Source organism: Salmo salar, chromosome 15, assembly GCF_965601325.2.
Source record: "Salmo salar chromosome 15, fSalSal1, whole genome shotgun sequence".
NCBI lineage: Eukaryota > Metazoa > Chordata > Actinopteri > Salmoniformes > Salmonidae > Salmo > Salmo salar.
In genome coordinates, this window is record NC_138305.1 from 46,120,030 (window position 1) to 46,143,986 (window position 23,957).

Genomic DNA, 23,957 nt, shown 5'->3' on the forward strand with positions numbered 1-23,957 from the left:
CAGTGTTTCTTGGTAGTCTTAAACAAATGTACTTTGAAACAAAAGTATACACCTCACGCACATGGTGATGGGTTTAAAAAAAAGAGGACACCTGTACCATGTCAGATTTAGAGCTGAAATGTATTCAACTTTGAGTTTGCATCCCAATATTACACTTTATATACATCCCAGAAGACTGAAATATAACAAAACCGTTTGACATAAACACCGGAATTTCGGCAGGCTTTTGTAATAATGTTAATTAATTATAAAAAATTAATAACATTCCACCAGGTCGTTTGGCTGCATGAATATTCTGAGATGAAAGGCGAGTTTCTAACGAGTTCAGGAAGCCAAGCTAGAGCTCTGACGTTCATGCCGATGGGGGCAGACGTTTTGACCGGGAGAGACCTTTAGAAAATATGCAAATTTTATCTGACACTGCAGAGTTAAAAAGTAAGAAACATTTGCAAAGAATAAAAAAAGAAATGGTAGCACAATAAAATAACAATAACGGGACTACAGTTGAAGTCGGAAGTTTACATACACTAAGGTTGGAGTCATTAAAACTCGTTTTTCAACCACTCGTTTTTCAACCACTTAACAAACTATATTTTTGTATTTCAAGGCCTACCTTCAAACTCAGTGTCAAACTCAGTGTCTCTTTCCTTGACATCATGGGAAACTCTAAAGAAATCAGCCAAGACCTCCGAAAAAAACATTGTAGACCTCCACAAGTCTGGTTCATCCTTGGGAGCAATTTCCAAACGCCTGAAGGTACCACATTCATCTGTACAAACAATAGTACGCAAGTATGAACACCATGGGACCACGCAGCCGTCATACCGCTCAGGAAGGAGACACGTTCTGTCTCCTAGAGATGAACGTCCTTTGGTGCGAAAAGTGCAAATCAATCCCAGAACAACAGCAAAGGACCTTGTGAAGATGCTGGAGGAACAGGTACAAAAGTACCTGTTCCTTTTGTACCTGTTCTGTGGATATATTGAAGCAACATCTCAAGACATCAGTCAGGAAGTTAAAGCTTGGTCGCAAATGGGTCTTCCAAATGGACAATGACCCCAAGCATACTTCCATAGTTGTTCAAAATGGCTTAAGGACAACAAAGTCAAGGTATTGGAGTGGCCATCACAAAGCCCTGACCTCAATCCTATAGAAAATTTGTGGGCAGACCTGAAAAAGCGTGTGCGAGCAAGGAGGCCTAAAACCTGACTCAGTTACACCAGCTCTGTCAGGAGGAATGGGCCAAATTTCACCCAACTTATTGTGGGAAGGTTGTGGAAGGCTACCTGAAATGTTTGACCCAAGTTAAACAATTGAAAGGCAATGCTACCAAATACTAATTGAGTGTATGTAAACTTCTGACTCACTGGGAATGTGATGAAAGAAATAAAAGCTGAAAATAATCATTCTCTCTACTATTATTCTGACATTTCACATTCTTAAAATGAAGTGGTGATCCTAACTGACCTAAGACAGGGCATTTTTACTAGGATTAAATGTCAGAAATTGTGAAAAACTGAGTTGAAATGTATTTAGCTAAGGTATATGTAAACATCCGACCTCAACTGTACAAGGAGTACCGGTACCGAGTCAATATGCAAGGGTACGAGGTAGTTGGGGTAATACTGTATGCTTGTTCAAAGTTTGGTAGGGGACAAAAATCTAATTTACAAAAGCTCTAATAGTCCTTATGTGAAACGTGTTGCTCACGAGGGGTTGCATGGACAGCATTTTAGGACTGTAGCTCAGATGCGAGAGGAGATATCCTTGTTCAAAGTTTTGGTGTAATATTTAACAGTAGGGCACTGATAAAAGGTGCCATATCTGGCCGGTGTCTCGATGGATATTGAGGCTTCATGGTTTAAGATGAATATGCCAGGAATAGTTGATTCAAGTTGCTTAACCCACACTGTGAATGGAAAGGAGGAAAGCCTTTCTGTATTATTGATGTTTGATGAAGAAGTTCTCCCGAGCCATGTAAAGCTGGGATATGAGATATGCGCTGGGAGCTTATGTACAAAGGTCACTTCAATGTCATGAATGTAAAAAGTCTGGCCACGTGTTAAGACTTAGTAAACGGAATATCATTGTTGAAGACTCTGAGGATGCACGGTATTGCAGTTGTGATGGGAATAACGGTCCAGAATTCCCTGAGTGCCCTGTTAGGGTGAAGGAGGTCAAAGTAGGAAGGATCAGGGCTGTTGAAGGTCTCCTATGCAGAGGCAGTGAAAACTGTTGAAGCAGCGAGTAGAGATAATGAAGCTATGGCAGTTGATGATGCCCAACAGTCTGTGGATGTCAGTCAGTTGAGAGATCCCAAAATACTAATCGTGAAGAAGGTTGATTTTGTTGCGTTTATTGCACAGCTGATTAATTGTACTGGACAAGCAAACAAAAAAATAGAAGAAACTGGCTAAAAGGTTATTGGATCTCCAGGATTTCAAGGCTGAAACATTGCAGAGAATACTGTCTGAAGATGCTTCTCCCTCTCAGGCCCCAGACCTTATGTTGTGCTCTGAGTATATTTTTCTAAGTGAAGGAATACATTGACTTTTGTTTCGTTTTTTGACAATAATGTGTATTAATATTTTTTTTGTATTCGTTTTTACCCCACCTAGTAGGTGGGGGCAATACACATTTTTTGATGTAGTCTGCAAATAAATCTTTGAAAAGAAGAAGAAACAGCAGCTGTGCTGGAATGCGAACAATAAGGGTGCCGGTTCTGATGATATGGAGCGGGAGGATGAGGGTCAAGGACTGGAATGGTCTGTAGTGTAAAGACATAGGAAGAAGAGAGAGCATGATACTGAAAGCAGTGGGGTGTCTTGTAAAGAAAGCATAAAGAGGGCCAAGGTAAGAAGCATGAGTAATAATGTGTCAGAGTGGAAAGTGGTGATGGGGTTTGATGAGACCATAGGGTCTCATTTACACCCTATCCGACTAACCAATGTTGTAGATAACGAGATAGGTGAAGTCAAATTAGCCCAGTTCATTGAAAATGGTACATTGTTAATATTTTGTGGTAACCAGGCTCAGCAAGGGAAGATTCAGCAAAACATAATGAGCAGAAGATTAAAAGCCATATCCCTGGTGCTTATGCTAGGCTGAGGCTAGTCATCACTGGGGTCCTAATATACAATGCATTCGGAAAGTATTCAGACCCCTTGACTTTCTCAAAATTTTGTTAAGTTACAGCCTTATTCTAAAATGGAATAAATGTGTTTTTTTTGCAAATGTATTAAAAAAATATTTTAAAAAATATCACATTTAAATAAGTATTCAGACCCTTTACTCAGTTCTCTGTTAAATCACCTTTGGCAGCAATTACAACCTCGAGTCTTCTTGGGTATGACGCTACAACCTTGGCACACCTGTATTTGGGGAGTTTCTCCCATTCTTCTCTGCAGATCCTCTCAAGCTCTGTCATGTTGCATGGAGAGCGTCACTGCACAGCTATTTTCAGGTCTCTCAAGAGATATTCGATCGAGTTCAAGTCCGGGCTCTGGCTGGGCCACTCAAGAACATTCAGAGACGTGTCCCGAAGGCACTCCTGCGTTGTCTTGGCTGTGTGCTTAGGGTTGTTGTCCTGTTGTAAGGTGAACCTTTGCCCCAGTCTGAGGTCCTGAGCACTCTGGAGCAGGTTTTCATCAAGGACCTCTCTGCACTTTGCTCAGTTCATCTTTCCCTCGATCCTGACTAGTCTCCCATCTCCCTGGTGCCAGGTTTCCTCCAGAAGTGAGGCTAGGCATTCAGGTCAAATAGTTCAAACTTGGTTTCATCAGACCAGAGAAACTTGTTCCTCGTGGTCTGAGTCATTTAGATGCCTTTTGGCAAACTCCAAGCGTGCTGCCATGTGCCTTTTACTGAAGAGTGGCTTCTGTCTGGCCACTCTACCATAAAGGCCTGATTGGTGGAGTGCTGCAGAGATGGTTGTCCTTCTGGAAGGTTCTCCCACCTCTACAGATGAACTCTTGAGCTATGTCAGAGTGACCATCGGGTTCTTGGTCACCTCCCCAGGAAGGCCCTTCTCCCCCGATTGCTCAGTTCCACCGGGCGGCCAGCTCAACGAAGAGTCTTGGTGGATCTAAACTTCTTCCATTTAAGAATGATGGAGGCCACTGTGTTCTTGGGGACCTTCAATGCTGCAGACATTTTTGGTACCTTTCCCAAGATCTGTGCCTCAACACAATCCTGTCTCTGAGCTCTACGGACAATTCCTTCGACCTCATGCACTGTCAACTGTGGGACCTTATATAGACTGGTGTGTGCCTGTCACGTCCTGACCAGTATAGGGGTTATTTGTATTTGTAGGTTGGTCAGGACGTGGCAGAGGGTATTTGTTTTATGTGGTTTGGGGGTTATGTGTATTGTAGAGGGGTGTTTTATTTATGTATTCTGGGGTTTTGGTGTATGTTCTGGTTTTTGTATTCTAGGTTTTTCTAGTGTGTGTATTTCTTTGTTGGTCCGTGTGGCTCTTGATCAGGAACAGCTGTTCATCGTTGTTCCTGATTGAGAGCCATATTTAAGAGCTTGTGTTCACCTGTTTGTTTGTGGGTAGTTGATTTTGCACTGCTAGTATTCAGCCTGTAAAACTGTCGGTTTGTCGTTCTTTGTGTTCTTGTTTTCCGTGTTCACATTTATTTAATAAATTATAATGATGAGCACGCAACCCGCTGCGCCTTGGTCCTCTCTCTTCTACGACAGTCGTGACAGTGCCTTTCCAAATCATGTCCAATCAATAGAATTTACCACAGGTGGACTCCAATCAAGTTGTAGAAACATTTAAAGGATGATCAATGAAAACAGGATGCATGTGAGGAAAATTTTGAATCTCATAGCAAAGTGTCTCAATACTTAGGTATTTCAGTTTTTTATTTTTAATAGGGGTTTATGTGTGTAGATTGATGAGGATTTTTTTCTTTCATCCATTTTAGAATAGGGCTGTAACGTAACAAAATGTGGAAAAAGTCAAGGGGTCTGAATACTTTTCAAATGCACTGTATACGTCCATAGATGATATTCAGGAAAATGTGAAGGAAGGTAGAGTGATTGAGGCCAAAAGGTTGATCAGTAGGAAAGAGGGTCAAAGAAGTGAACGCTTATCAGTGATGCTGAGGTTTGAGAAGGTTTTGCCTGGAAAAGTACAGATAGGATTCCTTAGTTTCAATGTCAGAGAATTTGTCCCTTCTCCATTGCGGTGTTTTAAATGCCAAAGAATGGGACATGTAGCTGTTCAGGGTAAAGGAAAGAAAAGATGTGCTAAGTGTGGAAGGGACATGATTACAGTGAATGTGGGAGCATTGTGAAGGTTAAGTGTTGTAATTGTGGAGGGGAACATAGTGCAGCATTTGGTGGATGCCAGGTGCAGAGAGAGGCTAGAGAGGCTCAGAGATATACACTACCGTTCAAAAGGTTGGGGTCACTTAGAAATGTCCTTGTTTTTTAAAGAAAAGCACATTTTTTGTCCATTAAAATAACATCAAATTCATCAGAAATACAGTGTAGGCATTGTTAATGTTGTAAATGACTATTCTAGCTAGAAAAAGCTGATTTCTAATGTTATATCTACATAGGCGTACAGAAGCCTTTTATCAGCAACCATCACTCCTGTGTTCCAATGGCACGTTGTGTTAGCTAATCCAAGTTTATCATTTTAAAAGGCAAATTGATCATTAGAAAACCCTTTTGAAATTATGTTAACACAGCTGAAAACTGTTGTTCTGTTTAAAGAAGCAATAAAACTGGCCTTCTATAGACTAGTTGTGTATCTGGAGCATCAGCATTTGTGGGTTCAATTACAGGATCAAAATGGCCAGAAACAAAGACCTTTCTTCTGAAACACGCCAGTCTATTCTTGTTTGAGAAATGAAGGCTATTCCATGCGAGAAGTTGCCAAGAAACTGACGATCTCATACACCACTGTGATACCACCCACAGACATTTTGATTGACACCCCCTCATTATCATATTGGAGGAAGAAATACATAAATAAATGAATGAATACATATTTAAAATAATAGAATGAATTAAAGTTTGAATAATTAGATAATACACAGATACATAATTAAATACATACAGGTATGTAGAGAATTAATTAATTTTGGTCAGTATTTTTGTATTCTCGTTTATTTGATTATGTGTGGATTTATGTATTCATTCATTTATTTATCTATTTATATGTGCGTGTATTTATTTATAATTATGGCAGGTTTAATCCTCCATAGATTTCATCGTGGGGGACAATAATAAGCGACATCCACATAGTGGCGCACTGAGGTTTTCTTATTACACGCCGATAAATGTCTCATTCAAAAATCCCGCAAGGGGGCACTTGCACCCCTTGAGGTATAAAATAACGTTTGCACTATCTCTGTTGCGTTTTGAGCTCTCAATAATCCCAGGGGGTGTGGCCCATAAAAACGTATAGAGATCTCAATGTTGTATCTGTCCCATTTTTGCTGTGTGAGCACAAGGGCAGCGCCATTGAAGTAACCAACATTTTAAGTAGTCCATTTTCTTCTTCTACTACTTTTATAAGTTGGTAAACAAACTGAAAGGGTGCATACTGCCACCTGGAGTGTGTTGTTTGAACAGGTATATTGTCAAGGTTGGCGATTTACTGCCATCTGCAGTTATGGAATTCAGCTTTTGCTCATAAGTATAATGCATTGGCTAACCTGGATGGAATTATGTTATCCTTCATTAACACATAGGAAGTCTCAGCCAGTTGACTACTTCAAAATGGTGAAAGTCCTCGATGGCGCTGCCCATGTTATAATGAGTTTTTGGGAACTAGAGTCCTCTATACATCTCTATGGTGTCGCCCTGTATATTCTGTACGTCTCTACGTACTTCACGTAGTTTAGAAAAGCTTTGCGTCATTGTTGAAGCAGAGAGACCGGGATCCCAGCGGCACGCTGCCGCTACATGAAAGACTGGAGTCTCAGCAGTGAAAACCATTGTTTTCTTCTCTTTTCTTTCATTAGAATTTCATAAACGTTGACGCGATGCACTAGATCATGTAGGATAAATCATTTAAAACATTTTTTTTTTTTTACTTTACTGGATGTAACTGTGAACTAAATTCGTTCTGCGGCGTTACATTGATATTCTTATTTTGTGACATATTCAAGTGCGAACTTTCTGAAAACTATTGCGAGATAAGTCATCAGTCAAATAACATTTTAAGCCCTCGACGAATAGACTATTTTAGGCCTGTGACAGAATCATCATGAGGTGAGTAATTGATAAAAGTCTTGATTTAAAAAAAGCATTGAAGGGTGCAACATGATTCCAAAATCTAAGTAAATTCACACAGCTAACTTTTAGTGAAGCTATATGTCCAACGTTTCTATTCGGAAGCGATAAAATGCAGGTTATTCGTTTGGTTATTTGGTAGTTTGTCTTGCACAAATGGTTTTATATTCTGTATGTACAGCAAATTACTGTGCAGCAATGTCGATATGGATGTTGCCTCCTTGCATGTCAAATAGCAAGGCATGTAGTGCGCAATTGTCAGTGGTTGCTTATTACAGGGTTTACTGAAAAACAAATGATTTCATACAATGTCACACCTACACACGCCTCCAGAAAGAAACATTTCCCCTATGGTTGTGTATGCTACGGTCAATAGGTTTTAAATCATTGTAATTTTTTTGGGCATTATTTTGGGATTATCCACGACAATGATATAATTAAATGTATTTGTCACATTAATTCTAACATCCGATGTTTCGTTAATGTTGACAACTCGACAGGGCTATGGGGCGGCAAGTATCCTAGTGGTTAGAGCGTTGGGCCAGTAACCGAAAGGTTGCTTCATAGAATCCCCGAGCTGACAAGGTAAAAAAACAAAAAACTGTATTTCTGCCCCTCAACTAGGCAGTTAACACACTGATCCTAGGCCGTCAAAGTAAAAAAGAATTTGTTCTTAACTGACTTGCCTACTTAAATAAAATTATGCAGGTTCATTCCGCAAGGGTTGTGCACTCACTGAGTGTCTTGAAACAAACACATGTATTCTAATTGCACATATTTATACATAATTCAAAAACCTGTATTTGGTAAGTATGATTTATATAATTCATAATGATTTGTTACTGCTCTAAGGTCATTCTCCCACCTATGTCACGCTTGATGATGATGTACTCCACTGCACTCAGGTGGCCCATGTTGTCTCTGCAGGTTTAATCCCAGGACAACAACAAACATCTCAGATAGTCTTACATCATATTTTGTCTATGCCTGTATTCAAGCAATGAGAAGTTGTTGATAAAGATAAGTGTATTATCTTAAGTGTATACGTGACATAGCCTTGTGGTTGTTTGTAAAAAAAAAAAGGGCTCTCATTGTTACAGTGCTTTCATCACATTGTAGTGGAGGGAGTTGTCTGTGGGCTAGGGAGAGTTCAAATGTCAAGGCTTGGTCCACTGTTAGAGGGTGACCCACTGGGGTGACCCCTACTCAGATCAATGACTCAACATTGTGTGTGTGTGGTGGGGGTGGGCTTCAGAGAAAGTTCTAAATGGGGCCAGCTGCTGGCATCTCTCCAATGGAGCCTCATTTAACGATGGCTCTGGCTGCTCCAAGGAACTAAAACACTGCTGGAATTCTCAAATCATTTTGATCCACCTTGCTGATTGGTGATCAGTGATCGCATTACTTATTGGAAATAGTAAATAACAGTAAATGGTGGGTGAAGTGGAAGTAGTATTCTATGGAAATAGTAAATGACAGTAAATGGTGGGTGAAGTGGAAGTAGTATTCTATGGAAATAGTAAATGACAGTAAATGGTGGGTGAAGTGGAAGTAGTATTCTATGGAAATAGTAAATGACAGTAAATGGTGGGTGACGTATTCTATGGAAATAGTAAATGACAGTAAATGGTGGGTGACGTATTTTATGGAAATAGTAAATGACAGTAAATGGTGGGTGACGTATTCTATGGAAATAGTAAATGGTAGAAGTAGTATTCTATGGGAATAATAAATGGTGGAAGTAGTATTCTATGGAAATTTTACTATTTACTATTTCCATAAAATGGTGGGTTGACGTATTCTATGGAAATAGTAAATGACAGTGAATACGTCACCCACCATTTACTGTCATTTACTATTTCCATAGAATACGTCACCCACCATTTTATGGAAATAGTAAATGACAGTAAATGTGGGTGACATATTCTATGGAAATAGTAAATGACAGTAAATGGTGGAAGCAGTATTCTATGGAAATAGTAAATGACAGTAAATGGTAGAAGTAGTATTCTATGGAAATAGTAAATGACAGAATACTACTTCCACCATTTACTATGGAAATAATAAATGACAGTAAATGGTGGAAGTAGTATTCTATGGGAATAGTAAATGGTGGAAGTAGTATTCTATGGAAATAGTAAATGGTGGAAATAGTAAATGACAGTAAATGGTGGAAGTAGTATTCTATGGAAATAGTAAATGGTGGGTGAAGTGGAAGTAGTATACTATGTTAACAACTTGCTTGTTTTCTATTTTTTTCTTTTTGTTCATTAGTCAACAAACATGAGTGCCAAAAGGGGGGCTAGGCTATTAGATGTGCCTGGTGGGTTTGTCCAGTAGGTGTAGGTTGGTGCTTGGGTTTACTGGCTGGCCTGACAAACTCATGGCCATTTGTTGGTGTGTCTCAGGACAGACCGCGTGGAGGTCGTCTTTCTCCATGAACTAATCAGGCACTATAAGCCGAAAGACCTGTCAACATAAAGACACCTTCACTATGTCAAAGTGACGAATGCTAAACTGTACTTGTTCCTTTTAAATCCATAACCCATGATGTGCCAAAATAGAGCCACGAGGCCGTTATGCATCATATGAAGTGAAGCACACTTGACGTTGTATCAGTCCCGCTAGATAATTGAGCATCAGGCGACTTTGCTGTGATGTGTCAAAGTAACAACCCCTGATTGCCTTTTCCTTTTGAGGAGCCTTTTGGAGTCACACTGATGTTGAGAAATCGCAGCCACTGAAATGGCCCCAAGCTTTACTCATTTAAGACAACCACTCTCATGTGATTAAAAGACAAAGGCTGGTATTATGAGATTTACTCTTGTTATTAGCCTATGTTATTCTTACACCATGGGTAATATTAACTTTTAGAGGTTTATTTGGTCATTCTTGCATTTTATGTATGATCACACCAAAACATTTAAGTGCTGCTGGTATTTTAAAATTAAAAGTTTTCCTGATGACTGCCACAATTATATTCAGCCTCTGGTTTTTAATGAAATGGATTAACCCCCAAAATCGTGAAACAAATAATTTGATCCAAGTTTTTCTTGAGCCTAATTGTGCTAGCTACTGCTGTATGGTAGAGACGATCTACAGCAGTCAAGAGGGGTGAACAGAGGGGTGTGTGTGTGTGTGTGTGTGTGTGTGTGTGTGTGTGTGTGTGTGTGTGTCTCTCTCTCTCTCCACAGTCAGCCGTGAGTGAGAGGAAAGCCAGGCTGTAATCCCAGATAGTCTCTTCCATACAGCAGTAACTGGCTCACATTTCTCATTTCATTGTCATAAGACTGTGGCATGAGTCTTCGGAATAGGATGTAAGAAAGAAGTCATTGTTCTCCAATGATTTCTTTTGAAGTTTTCAGGTTCCATCACCCACTCGACCCTCCACCATCTGCTCTTCCCATCCCCCTGTCCCTCCCTCTCTCTGGCTATCCATCCCTAATCTCTCATTTCTCATCAGTTCACCGAAAAACTGCAAACCAGCCTTTCTATAACACTTTTTTTTCTTTTGGCCTCTATCTGACGTCATTGCAGAGGAGTTCCATCTTTCAATGTGAAAAGACTGTTATCTCTGAGCGATTGTTCGTCCAAGGAAAGTGGACCCAGGAGGGAATCACCAGGATTAGGGCTGATTCACAGGAGACAAGTGACTTTGTACTCAAATTATTTTATATAATGTTTAATCCACTGACTTCATTAAAACATTTTTGGCTGTTGTCCCCCCCCCCCCACCTTTCATGTGTGATGCTCAGTTTAAATGGGTATAAGTAAGATGCTCTGTCTTTGTGTGCGTGGACACAGTTTTATCTGGTGACGTATCTGGTGATGGTGAGTTACATCAGACCGTAGCAGCAGAGCCAAAGGGCTGTCAGTGTGTCCTGATAACTCACTCAACCCCCGCCCAACCTCACCCTTTGTGTTCTTCATGCCTCTGCTTTGCCACTTCATTGAGCCAACCCACAAGTAAAATAAGGAAACAGAACTGGCTCCATTGTTAAAGATATGGAGGATTTGTCTTGCCTTGTCTCTCTGACATGAATCACTCCTCTACACATGGTGAAGAGGGCCTTGTGACTTACTGCTGCAGTACAGGAAGACTGGAGGAGGCCAAAGTGACAGGCTCAGTGAGGAATTTCTTTTTTTCCCTTCCAGTTGTATTGGACTTTTTTTTTATTCTCTTTCTTGCTCTTCTGTACTGGAGTATAAAGTTGTTGTATGCTGACAGGGCGACGCTCTCCTCCATTAGAATGACTGGCCTCTCAGTACCACAGCATCAATCGGCTCTACCTCGACGCCTGCATACCAAAGTGAGTGTGGCAGTGTCAACTCCCCACAGTGTTACCAAGTCACCCTTTTGTGGTTATGCTTTTAACATTGCATTCAGTTTTCATGGAACAGGAAGTGGACAACTTTTGTTTTAAGCCTCCTATATTTGGTCAAATGACACAGGATTACTATTATGGCTTCCTTTATTATGAGGGTAGCATTATTTATAAAGTGAACAGTGCTGCTTTTGCTAACAGTCCATTTTTAAATGCTGCTCTAAAGCCCTGGTGGAAATGGTTATGTTAAGCTCTGTTATAACTTCCTGTCGTCTCTCTCTTTTAAAACGGGAATGTTATTTTAACCTCCTGAGGTATTATTCCAAGGTTTCCAACCTTTGCTTTGGTATGACCTTAAACATTATATCAGTTACCATTTATTAGTCTATAAAACATTGACTGCATTTTTTAAAATAACATATTACAGTGGGTTTACCTGAAACAGGATTCAGCCTACAGTTTTACCATTTGTCCCTATGGAGCGAAGCCATGAGCCCTGCCCCCTGCTGTGGGGGTTGAGTGGTTGGGCCAGGTGGCAAAGGGATAAAACCCTGACATATGCCCAGCCCACTGTCTCTTCTCTCTCTCTCCCCCCCCCCCCCCCCCACACACACACACACACACACACACACACACACACACACACACACACACACACACACTCTCCCTTCCTTTCTCACTCTCTGACGATGGAATAGTTGCCTGCAAGGTGAACTTGGCATCTATAACAGGGGCCAAAGATCAGCACCTTCGAGAGGTGTGGATGTAGAGTTTTGATTGACAGGTCTTGTATGTGTATGGTAGAGGTCTTCTCTGGTCCAACCTGAGGACAATCGGATCCTGACCCAATTTATTTATAGAAAAAGGGAGACCCCGGACCCGAGAAAAATCTGACCTGGACCCGACCCATACCCTAACCCGATTGGACCCAAGGTGAAAAAATTATAATTCAGACCCAAGGTGAAAAAAATAATAATTCAGACAAGTTGCTCTTCTGGTTTATGAATAGGCCTTTTATATGTTGGCTAGGCGTTCAGTAAGTCAATAAATTCACCTTATTGGAGCAATGTTTACCACTAACACCTGTTAGCTGTCAAGTCCTAAGATGAAATATCAGAGTTTTATAAAGAAATGCTCAGTGCTGTCTCTGCCTTTGGCCCAATGTGGTTTTCACCCCCTCCTGTTGTCCTTGGGATCAGTTACCCTGGGGTCTTGGGTGTGTCTTGAATATACCGAACATTAAAAACACCTTCCTAATATTGAGTTGTACCCCCTTTTTCCCTCTGAACAGCCTCAATTTGTCGGGCCATGGACTTTACAAGGTGTTGAAAGTGTTCCACAGGGATGCTGGCCCATGTTGACACAATGCTTCCCATACTTGTGTCAAGTTGGCTGGATGTCCTTTGGGTGGTGAACCATTCTTGATACATACGGGGAAACTGTTGTGTGAAACCCAGCAGCATTGCAGTTCTTGACACAAACCGGTGCACCTGGAACCTACCACCATACCCTGTTCAAAGGCACTTAAATATGTTGTCTTGCCCATTCACCCTCTGAATGGCACACATACACAATCCATGTCTCAACTGTCAAGGTTAAAGAATGATTCTTTAACCTGTTTCTTCCCCTTCATCTACACTGATTTTGAAGTGAATTTAAGAAGTGACATCAATAAGGGATCATAGTTTTCACCTGGTAAGTCTGTTATGGAAAGAGCAGGTGTTCCTAATGCTTCGTACACTCTGTATTTGACCTAATTGTTTTTTGGACACGGTCATTCCCATTCTCTCTGGTCAGTGTGTGATTACGACAGGGCAGTGCTGGGTGACCAGCTGCATATGGCGGCTGCTCGGTCATGTGTGCATGACGCACTCGTGGGATCCTCAACAAGCATGATTTCCTGTGGCAGGTCGTAGATGTGCATCTCTCTGCATGCTCTCCTCAGTCCATTCCCATCCGTCCACCATCTTAACTCTGACTGCCGATTATGAGCAACATGACTCATAAGTTTCCCATTGATATCAATTCATGTTTTATTGATCTGATTAAGAAATGTCTGGGGAAGAGCGCGTTAGAGGGGGCCTACACTGTCTTCCAACCCCATATATCAGTGAGTTGACACGCAGCAGGCTGTCTCTGGTTCACTGACACAGACAGGCCTTCATCCCATAGCGTGCCGGTGCACGCGCCACACAGCAGCGCCACTCTGGGACAGATGTGCCAGGCCTGGACAATGGGATTACCTTGCTCTGATCTCTGTTTTATAAAAGCAGGATGGGTCTCTAGGGAGATTGACTGGTGATCACTGGAACGTGACCTGAAGCTGTAGTAAAAGCAGACCTACGGAGAACCCTACAGTGCTGGCTAAAGGGATTAATATTGCTCCCTCGCTGCCCCTGCATTGCTAACACGGTGAACCCTTAGCTAGCAGGTCACTGTCCACTACAGATGCGTGAAATGAACACCCGCCCGGCTCACCAGATCCATGACAGCGTCAAAGTATTGTTAGCCTCCTGTAGATCCTTTGAAACCTGGTGTTTTGAGAAGCAGAACCCTCTTTCTACTGATGGAGACTGTAAAACAAGTTGGTCGTCCTTACTGCAGTAGCGGTCTCTGAATCTTTCAATACTATTGGAGCTGCCAGCCGAGCGCTGACTGGTGTGTGTCTTTTTTAATCCAGCTCTTGCAAGCTATTCACCCTGTTACTGCTGCTGCATGCTACTGTAGCGTAGGCAGCCAGCCTCTGTTATTGAGTGTGGCAGTCTCTCTCTCAATTCTCTCTCTCAATTCTCTTCCTACAGTCTCTTGCTCTACAGCCTGGGTAGAAAACCCCTGTCAGTTAGCTCTTGAGCATGTGACCTCTGTTTCCAGTGCCAACTATTCCCCATAGGGCTAGAATCACTGCAGTGCCCATGCATCTGGAGCTGTGCACTCTGCTAGGATTGTCTGTGTGTTATTGTGTGTCCATGTTAGCCATCACTTTACATACTCTGCATAATATTCGGTGGTGCTATGTTCTGGGTGCTTGGACACAGCGCTGTCTGTTCACCCTGCTCTCTTTGCTTCTTGTAGAAAACTTGAAGCCCATTTAGGAGCCGAACGCATCAGCAGCACAGCAGTGAGCCTTGCTGCATGGCCCTGTCTCCATATATAGTGACATTTAAATGCAAAGTTGTCATTTGTGAGAAGCTTAGGGCCAGTATGGGTAGAGGGCGGATGTAGCTGTGCTTGTATGGAGGAGGACACGGATGATTATGCAGACCTACCAGAACACACTGGAAATTGCATGATTTTTAGCTATCTCTCTCTCTTTGCTCACAATTTATGAATTCTCAGTGTTGTGGCATACATCAGAAATGGTCCTGCCTAAAGGACAAATTTGTTGAGAACAGCGAGAGAAGGGTGCATCGATCCACGCATACAGATGAGACAGACCAGCAGTTTAGCTCTGTAATGCAGCCTTGCTTTGTTCGGCCTCGTATGCCTGTGTGCAGTCTTCCATGCTGAGCGCATTGAATAGTTAACGCGGAATACTTTTCCACATAGAAGGGGTTGCCCAGGCAACACAAAATGCAGGGAAATCTAAATTCTGTTCGCCTCCGAAGAAGTCGAGTCTTAAAGGAAGAGCGAGGTGGTGAAAAGCTTCCAAGGTTATGGTGGAGGTGAAGGCATTGAGTTAGGAACCCCACAATGCCCTAGATGATAAACTAACCCGTACAAACATCTTTCCTTTGTTTGTGTGACAATGAATGGAACACTGAAAGAGAATAATTTGACACATGAACTCCCCTGACTGAGAACACGCTCCTTTGTTTCGTGACCGCTCGGTGCAAGATTGAGAAAAGAAATGCATTACTTCTAGGGGAAAGAGAACTGGCGAAGTAGAAGCAGATCTTCTGAAAGGGCCTCTTTTTAGCAAAGCGTGAACTGCCTGAAAAGCTCAACTAATTAGTGTGCGTTGGTGGGAGAAAAGCTGTGGGGGCAGAGCCAAGACACCCCCGCCAGAGTTTAACCTCTCTTCTATGTAGGGGTGGAGATTCCAGGAAACGCTAGAGCTTTCTAATGACCTATTATCAAAACCAAGCACACATCAGACCCCTATTGTGGAGAGCTAGTATGCTTTTGCCTAATATTTTGTGGTTTAAATATGTGACTCACCACCTGGATTTGGTCTTATGTAGTGAAATTGTGTTTTTTACATTGGATAAAAGTAAAGATTCAAAGCTACAAAATTGTATCATACTCTGCATTTTTGAGGAACAATGGGGAAAGTAATTCTTCTTTTGAAAGTTGATCAACTTGTAAACTCACTTTTGAGAAAATTGGCCTCTGAATGTTTTGGTATCTAGTGAAGAGCTCTGCTTTGTCTACACCCATTTAGTATTGTTCACAAGCTTTAGCCCCACCTATCTTGTTTCGCTCCCGGAGCATTCGGAGCGCACACTTGACGCTCTGGACGATTTTGTTTACCTCCAACATGAAAACAGCCTAACCAGCTCTGCTGGAAACAATTTCATTGTTTTCTATTTTGTGTTATCCAATTTGGTTATTAGTCTTGTCTCATCGCTGCAACTCCCTTACGGACTCGAGAGGTGAAGGTCGAGAGCCGTGCGTCCTCCAAAACACAACCCAGCCAAGCCACACTGCTTCTTGACACAATGCCCGCTCAACCCGGAAGCCAGCCGCACCTATGTGTCAGAGGAAACACCGTACACCTGGCGACCGTGTCAGCGTCACCCGGCCCGCCACAGCAGTTGCTAGTGCGCGATGGGACAAGAACATTTCTGCCGGCCAAACCCTCCCCTAACTCGGACGACGCTGGGCCAATTGTGTGCTGCCCCATGGGTCTCCCGGTCGTGGCTGGCTGCGACAGAGCCTGGACTCGAACCAGGATCTCTAGTGGCACAGCTGGCACTGCGATGCAGTGTCTTAGACCACTGCGCCACTCGGAAGGCCTCATTATGCTTTTTTGCCTACCTTTACTGACACCAGGCATATTCAACAGGTGTTGTACACATTTTAGCTTAAGACAGGTAGGTGGGTAGGTAGGTAAACAATAAACCTAGCTAGATAAATAACGTGTAAGATCACACACATCACATAACGTCAGCTAATGAGCCAGCCAGCTAGTTAAACAACAATGAACATCGTGCCAAATCATGTCATTACTACCCTGCATGAATCTGCTGGGAGCGAACCAACCAGGTTCAATGTTAGCTAGCTAACATTATGCTCTAACTAACAAGCAAACGGTTCTGGGACTAGAATGTCATACACGTGTCGTTAGCTAGGGAGCCAGCCAGCTAACGCTAGCTAGCTAACAGTACACTTTAGCTTGAAAGTAATCCACTTTCTGTCAAAATTAGAATTGTGTAATATCTGAAAGTCTAGCTAGCTACATATCTACATACATCATCCTACATGATTCACGCATCTCCCTGTCATGGATACCATGCCAGGGTTGCCCCTAGTTTGAAGATGTAATCCGGAGACGGGTGTTTTCTCCATCACTTTAGCTATCATACTCTAATTCCACTCCATCCTCCAGAAAGTGGAGAGCATCACTTGTGCAGCTCCACTACACAATCATTTAAAAAAAAAATGTTTTTAAACAATGTTCCACAGGATTACCAACACAGACCAACCAGCTCAAACTGACAGCCTTCTATATGGCAGACCAATCCAAACTTCTCTCTCGGCATGCCCAGCCCACTCATTATCTCAGCCAATCATGGCTAGTGGGAAGGTTGCTGGCTTTTTCTGTGGCTTAACCAACAGGTCTCGTAATTTTAAAACCTTTTATTTACAGATGGCATACCAGTTTAAGGCACATGAAAGTACACGTTCCAGAAGGCAGTTCGGCCAAAAAACGCATTTATATATATTAAAAAAAAACGTTCAAATGGCTCTCCTGTGAACTTGTGACTTGTGACATACGCCTAGTTTCCTGAACGGCTCACACATATGATACGTTTTAGTTTAGCTATGTCATAATATGACAGTATGATGGATTGTTTAGAGACTTAGCCAACACTTCCATAGATGTCGTTTAAGAGCCGGCGCAGTCGGTATCACTGTCGTACTAACTACTGTAGCTATGAGGAGAGTCACTCGACCGGAGTCTGACGAAAACCAAACTCGCACCACCTGACCTCTGTACAGCAGTGGACCTTATTACCTACACTGCACCACTGCACCTCCTGTCCCTCTGTTAAAATGTGACAAGATTTTTCAGTCCTTTGGCCAAGTGTCCATGTGATTAGATCCTTGCCTTGCTAAGAGGCTGTGTCAATGTGTGTGTGATCTGACACTGTTGGCGCTAAGGGACAGCGAGAGAGCCATGTGAAGCCCCACAGGAAATCACTAATCACTACTGGGTCAGGATAATCGAAGGGAAACACAGTCCCACAGCCACACTACCGCTGCTCTACATGGAGGATGTAATAAAGCTAGTAAACATTCAGGTCCAATACAAAGTTCTTCTTGTATGAATATTCGGTTTCATGCTATCTACATTCAGAGATCTGCTCATCTCTTTCTATATTCAGTACTTAAGTGCATATCCAACATACAACTTGGCTGAATGAATGATCAATAATGTTGTCACAAAGCTTAATGACAGCCTCTCAGCGCAACGGGGGGTGGTGTCAGTGAAAGTGTGTGACACGTCGTCCTACTAGCCCACAGCAGTTTACACTCCTGATTCACTGACCCTTTAGCAGTGGCAGTTCTAGCTTATACAGTGAGGGGGAAAAAAGTATTTGATCCCCTGCTGATTTTGTACATTTGCCCACTGACAAAGAAATGATCAGTCTAATTTTAATGGTAGGTTTATTTGAACAGTGAGACAATAACAACAAAAAATGTTATAAATTGATTTGCATTTTAATGAGGGAAATAAGTATTTGACCCCCTCTCAATCAAAGATTTCTGGCTCCCAGGTGACTTTTATACAGGTAACGAGCTGAGATTAGGAGCTCACTCTTAAAGAGAGTGCTCCTAATCAAATCAAATGTATTTATATAGCCCTTCGTACATCAGCTGATATCTCAAAGTGCTGTACAGAAACCCAGCCTAAAACCCCAAACAGCAAGCAATGCATGTGAAAGAAGCACGGTGGCTAGGAAAAACTCCCTAGGAAAAACTCCCTAAAAACTCCTAATCTCAGTTTGTTACCTGTATAAAAGACACCTGTCCACAGAAGCAATCAATCAATCAGATTCCAAACTTTCCACCATGGCCAAGACCAAAGAGCTCTCCAAGGATGTCAGGGACAAGATTGTAGACCTACACAAGGCTGGAATGGGCTACAAGACCATCGCCAAGCAGCTTGGTGAGAAGGTGACAACATTTGGTGCGATTATTCGCAAATGGAAGAAACACAAAAGAACTGTCAATCTCCCTCGGCCTGGGGCTCCATGCAAGATCTCACCTCGTGGAGTTGCAATGATCATGAGAACGGTGAGGAATCAGCCCAGAACTACACGGGAGGATCTTGTCAATGATCTCAAGGCAGCTGGGACCACAGTCACCAAGAAAACAATTGGTAACACACTACGCCGTGAAGGACTGAAATCCTGCAGCGCCCGCAAGGTCCCCCTGCTCAAGAAAGCACATATACATGCCCGTCTGAAGTTTGCCAATGAACATCTGAATGCTTCAGAGGACAACTGGGTGAAAGTGTTGTGGTCAGATGAGACCAAAATGGAGCTCTTTGGCATCAACTCAACTCGCCGTGTTTGGAGGAGAAGGAATGCTGCCTATGACCCCCAAGAACACCATCCCCACCGTCAAACATGGAGGTGGAAACATTATGCTTTGGGGGTGTTTTTCTGCTAATGGACAGGACAACTTCACCGCATCAAAGGGACGATGGACGGGGCCATGTACCGTCAAATCTTGGGTGAAAACCTCCTTCCCTCAGCCAGGGCATTGAAAATGGGTCGTGGATGGGTATTCCAGCATGACAATGACCCAAAACACACGGCCAAGGCAACAAAGGAGTGGCTCAAGAAGAAGCACATTAAGGTCCTGGAGTGGCCTAGCCAGTCTCCAGACCTTAATCCCATAGAAAATCCGTGGAGGGAGCTGAAGGTTCGAGTTGCCAAACGTCAGCCTCGAAACCTTAATGACTTGGAGAAAATCTGCAAAGAGGAGTGGGACAAAATCCCTCCTGAGATGTGTGCAAACCTGGTGGCCAACTACAAGAAACGTCTGATCTCTGATTACCACCAAGTACTAAGTCATGTTTTGCAGAGGAGCCAAATACTTATTTCCCTCATTAAAATGCAAATCAATTTATAACATTTTTGACATGCGTTTTTCAGGATTTTTTTGTTGTTATTCTGTCTCTCACTGTTCAAATGAACCTACCATTAAAATTATAGACTGATCATTTCTTTGTCAGTGGGCAAAACGTACAAAATCAGCAGGGGGTCAAATACTTTTTTCCCTCACTGTATGGCTCCTTGGACGAGGCCCCCCCCCCAAAAAACCAAACAATTCTGCACTGTCATTTTTCATCTGATATTTGGAACAACACAAATAATCACAACATTTAAAACTATAGAAATATAAAAATAAGACTTCTAAATATCAAATAGTAACAAAGACGAATACAAATGCATTGTAGTATATAAATGCTAATAAAGTGTATCGAATTATTACGTTATTGCTAACACACAAAAAAACGAAATTGCACAACTCCTATCATACACAAATAGAATTGCATTGAATAGCGCATTGAAAAGTTAACGCGGAATCCTTTTCCACAAGGGGTTGCCCAGGCAACACAAAATGCAGGGAAATCAAAATTGTGTTCGCTTCCGAAGAAGTCGAGTCTTAAAGGAAGAGCGAGGTGGTGAAAGGCTTCCAAGGTTATGGTGGAGGTGAAGTCATTGAGTTAGGAACCCCACAATGCCCTAGATAATAAACTAACACACACAAAACTAAATTGCACAAATCCTATCATACACAACTAGAATAACATACTTAGAGAGCCTGTGTATTACACTATTGCACTTCAAACAAGAAACGCAGAAACTAAATTGCACAACTGCCATCTAAACCCTGACCTTTCTTGCCTTCCTTGATGCCAAGTCATCAATTACATCATCATAAGAAATCTGCCCAGCAATTGCATGGTTAATACTGATGACAGCAAGGCCACTAAGGTGTTCCTATGATGTGGTGGACCTCAGGTAGGATTTGATGAGCTTCAGCTTTGAAAAGCTCCTCTCTGCTACAGTCACTAGAAGAGAGAGACAAATTCTGAGAGCAGTCCACAAATTTGGATACACTTCTGAGAGCTCCCTTTCCTGTATAAATATCAGCAGCTCAAGCAGGGTCATGGTCTTCGATGGCAAGTTCTTCAGTTCCTGTGCAAGCTCTCTGCAATCCAAGTCTGAGTGTTGTTTATAGTGCAGTGTCATACTAATTGCCTCACATTGTTCTGTCAGCTCCTCATTTAAGAGACTTTGGAAGGTTGACAGCACTCTAAACTTCTCTCCCACAATTTCCATTGTGGATAATCTTTCCTGAAGGGCTGAGGTTGCAGCATCAACAATGACATTGAAAAATGTCACCTCCAGCTTCTTCAGGGCATCACTCAAAGGCTCATCAAATGATCCGTATAAAAAGTCCCGCTTTGTGGACCTCAGCCTTTGTTGTAGAACGGCCTCCACATTCATAGCCTCGCAAATATCCTTGGCTGACGTTTTGGCAGTCATAAAGCCTGTTGCCCTGTAGTTGCTGAGACCTCTTGTCTTTCTGAGAAGACTGACTGCAACATCTACATGCATACTGGGAGACTGCATCAGCTTGCTCACATGTTGGATCTGGCTCAAGATGTCATACCACACCATTGTACAGATGCTGAAGCGGTATGATATAAACCTCCTCTGACAAGGACTGGGCCTCAATCTTTATCATAGGGTCTTTGGTTGGATCCCTCACCTCAATCAGTGCCTCTCTCACCGCTGCTGTCTGATACCTCAGTGGCTCGACACTCTTGACTTTACTCTCCCACCTTATCTCAGTACACATCTTCAAAGTGATATCCACATGTTTTTTCAGGATGGCCCGTCACTGTGTGGAGGCTGAGAACAAGGTGTGCAGTTAGTGTAAGATGCCAAAGTAACTGTGGCATCGACAGAACTTTTGGCAGCATCAGCCACAACCAGGTTCAATGTGTGAGCCCCACATGGCACAAATAGAGCTCTTGAATTCATTTCCAGGAGTCTGGCTTGGACACATTTATAAGACTGGCCTCTGCAGTCCTCAAAAGGAATTTTTAGATCTTTTCAGAATCCGGGATGCCAAATGTTGGCCCGTGGATTCCTCTGCCTCCAGAAACTCCATAAAATGTTTATTTGTGGGGCTCCTCCTTCAGTGACACAATTCTAATCACAACTGACAACTGTTCAGTGTGGCTGAAATCTAAGGTGCAATCTAGAATGATAGAGAATCATTTTTCCAGCTTGATGTCACTCACCGTTATTGAAGTGACCTTGCTGCTCAACAAATCAATGAGTTCATTCTGTATTTGGTGGCCAAGGTAGCTGGTGGTGTGACTCGAGGTCCCTTTTTGGACACGGTTAAGGTGCTCTTTCATGACTGGGTCAAATTGTGCCATCAGTTCAACCTCTGAGGAAATTTCCATTTGATGGAGATGTAGTTTTTCTGAGTGTCTCATTAGTGCCAGATTTCTAAATGCCAGAGACTGCACAATAGCAATCAGACGTGTCAACACCTCTGTCCATCTTATCCTCTCAGCCTCCATAAGTGCCATCTCATGCTGATCAATTGTTTCCACTTTTTTGATCCTCATTGCCAGATCTTTCCATGTTTTCATGCAGTTTTGGTTTTCTGGACAGCTGTCGTGTGGAGTCAGCAAAGCACTTGCAGGTTTCCAGTCTGTCAGTCCTGAGTTTGCAAGGTTCATTTTCTTCTTAGAAAAGAGTTTGCAGCAGAAGAGGCTGTTGTTTCTTTCAGAATACACCAACCAACTTCTAGGGATTTTTTTTTCACCACTCACCAAGGTCTTCCTGAAATACTGGTGATGGCTACTTTTTCCATCACTCTCATTCCTTGGGAGAACACAGTTAGGTGGTACCTCACTTGGTCCTCTGCAAACTAGTTGTGTCTGAATTCTGTCAGTCATAACTGAAGACCAGTCAGCAGGGTCTGTAGACAGTGGTTCATCCTCAACAGCAGGATTTGGTGGGGATGCTGCTACAGGCATTTCTAATGGAGAGCACATGGGTATTAGTTTACACACGTAAACTACACACGTAAACACAGCATTCATCGTGGTGCAACATCCCACATACACACCCAGTTATAATAAAATCATCGTTACCTACAATATGGAAATGTAAAACTTAGCAAAAGGGAAATGATTTCTTTTGTTTGTTATGCAGGGATGCACACGTGCGTGTACCCCCCCCCCCCCCACACACACACACACACACACACACACACACACACACACACACACACACACACACACGTGCGCACAAACACACCTGAAGAATCCTGCTGGGGAGAAGTGGAAGTGAATGGGTCTTCATCCTCAGGCTCAGACAACATTTCTGAAGACGCCTGTGTGGCTGAGGAGGTAGATGGTTCCTCATCCTGAGGCTCTGACATCATTTCTGAAGAGGCCTGTGTGGCTGAGGAGGTAGATGGCTTCTCATCCTGAGGCTCTGAGATCATTTCTGAAGAGGCCTGTGTGGCTGAGGTAGATGGCTTCTCATCCTGGCCAGTGCCAGAGGGTGCTCCAAAATATTTCAGAAGTGCCCCTGAATTTGTGTTGAAATACAGTAAATGAGTCTGACACCCTAAATATATTTGTTGCACAATTAAATATACATGTCATTATGCACAATTTATCAAACTTTCAGAATAGGAACCAAATTAACCATACAACCTCCTTGGCTAATTCTAGGCATAAGACACCCCAAAAGACGCAATATATCACAAAATATACAAAATATTAGCATAATATAGATGTCTTTTAAGTTAGCCTACAGCATTGGAAATTCCCCTTACTGAGCTCAGGACCTAGTCAGTACGATCACAGAACTTTTATGATGTCACCTCAATGAAAGTTAACCAAATCAATAATGTGCTAGTTAGGTTGTAATCGTTTTGCTGCAGGTTACACACATTATCATGATGAAACTGTGTGAAATTACATCCAATGTTATGTAAGCTAGTCGGACAGAAAATGGAATATTGTCGCCCTATGTGTAATAGCATAGCAAGCAACATAGGCTAGTGTAACACTTATGTTTGTTAGTCTATTTCATTACATGCATAATATTATACTCATAAAGAGATGACATAGCTGCATACCTTTTATCTTTTGAGCGT